Genomic DNA, 2,020 nt, shown 5'->3' with positions numbered 1-2,020 from the left:
AAGTTTGGATTGGCCAGCAATTAATTCTCTCAAGGGTGGCTGATTAAAATTATTGAAATTATTACCTTGAGGGTTACCTTGGTAGTTCGGCCTCTGTTGTTGATTCCATCCTTGATTCTGTTGAGGACAAAAGTAGTTGTTGACAAAGTTCACATCCTCATTGGTTTTGGACAGTTGCTCCCTGAATGCCTAGTGTTTCCACACTCTTCACACGTCATACGAGAATCATGAATGTGCATGACTTCTTGCTTCTCATTGGCTCAATCTTGAGCTTCTTCATCAGTAGGTCCATCTTAGCAGACATCATGTTTACCTCCTTGATTTGATGCATACCTCCACCTCTCTTGTGGGTCTGAAGACGTTCTTCATTTCAACCTTGGTTGGAGGCCATCTTCTCCATAAGAGCTGTTGCAGCTAGGATAGTGAGTGATAGGAATGCACCTCTAGCAGCAGCATCCATAGTCTCACGAGTACTGTTGGTCAACCCATGATAGAAAGTCTACATGAGTAACCACTTCTCCATCCCATGATGAGGACATTCTATAATGTAATCTTGAAAGTGTTCTCATGCCTCAGGGACAGATTCATCATGTTGTTGTTGAAAGCTTGAGATTCTCCCATGCAGAGCATTGGTCTTACCTGTGGGAAAGAACTAGGCTAGGAAGGCAGTGGAGCAGTTATCCCATATAGTATTTCTATCTTTGTTGGTGTAGAACCATTGCTTCGCCTTCCCTAAAAGTGAGAATGGGAAGAGGCAAAGTAGTATGACATCTTGGGTCACTCTTTTGATGGTGAAGTGCTACAAATCTCTATGAAGTGTTGGAGATGTGCACTCGCATCTTCATGTGCTTTTCCACAAAGCTGGCTTGCTTGCACCATGTTGATGAGGGCTAGGTTGAGCTCGAATTCATTGTCTCCAGCATTGACTGCTGGTCTAGTTCGGATGTTGGCTGTAGTTAGAGCAGAGAATTTACGGAGAGTCTTGTTAGCCATGGCTTCAAATTCTGGTGTTAAGCTTCGCCTTATCTGGTTGTCTTCCGACTCTAAAGTTGAAACTTTCTTGAGTTTAGTCTTAGTTCTCTTAAGTAATGATTCTAGATCGTCAACGTAGTTTGTCGAAAGGTCACCCAGTCATACATTACCCTGCATAAGATACAAAAGTAGACAAAACAAGGGTAAGTCTGTTTGAGCAGAGGTCAATAGTTATCTTGATCACATCAATAAGTATAAGTTTATCAATACTTTTTTTGCCTAGCTACCTTCCCTCGGCAATGGCACCAAAAATACTTGTTGGTATTGATTAACGTGTCACTTGTTTTAAATAGTCACCCTATGTTGTTTACATTCCTTAGCATCTTTTACTAAGTTATCATCCCTAGTGTTGGTGCCAGAAATGCTTGTTGGTACTACCTAGTGCCACGTCTAGAATGACACTAAGAAGTACTTTAATATTTCATGTTACTAGAAAGAATATATATAAATAAAGGAATCTACAAGCACACAGATAATTATACCATTGTAGCACTTTACCCGAGAGTATTTCAAGTATCGTTATTTATATTTTTACCACTAGGAAGGTCTGGCAAGAACATGTATTGATAACTTATACTATTAATGGAGAAGTAAACCATAACCAATATTCTACTCACAACAGGGGTAAGTCATAGGATAAATTTGTATATGATAAGTATAGATCAATGATAAATCACTCAGAGTACTCCTTTCTATGGCATTAGCATGGTTAAGTAGAATATTAGAGGAATAATTCCTAAGTCATTCTTAATTGTAAGTCAAAGCATACATTGATTAGTGCAATTACACCTAGTAGTCATAGCTAAGATCATCTTTATATCTACACATAAGGGATATTACTAAGGAAGATTAAGAACAGAGCTTGTTCTTCCTTCATAACCGGACCCTACTTGCACCTGTATTTGGGGAGTGGACTACAAAGGACTCAACGGGAGTGCCACATCCGCGATCTACCACATGACCTAGAATATAGGGTGTATCCGCAGGT

At 39.7% G+C, this 2,020-nt stretch overlaps 1 non-coding gene across 1 annotated transcript; it reads left to right on the top strand.

The window, feature by feature from the left end:
- The first annotated feature begins 521 nt into the window (after positions 1 to 521).
- On the top strand, positions 522 to 630 carry LOC136455813 (small nucleolar RNA R71). The gene has a single exon (XR_010759279.1). It is a non-coding gene; the product is annotated as a small nucleolar RNA R71 (small nucleolar RNA).
- Positions 631 to 2,020: the final 1,390 nt, after the last annotated feature.

The sequence above is a fragment of the Miscanthus floridulus genome, chromosome 5 (genome assembly GCF_019320115.1).
Source record: "Miscanthus floridulus cultivar M001 chromosome 5, ASM1932011v1, whole genome shotgun sequence".
In the NCBI taxonomy this organism is placed as follows: Eukaryota; Viridiplantae; Streptophyta; class Magnoliopsida; order Poales; family Poaceae; genus Miscanthus; species Miscanthus floridulus.
This window is presented reverse-complemented; position numbering and strand designations above follow the sequence as displayed.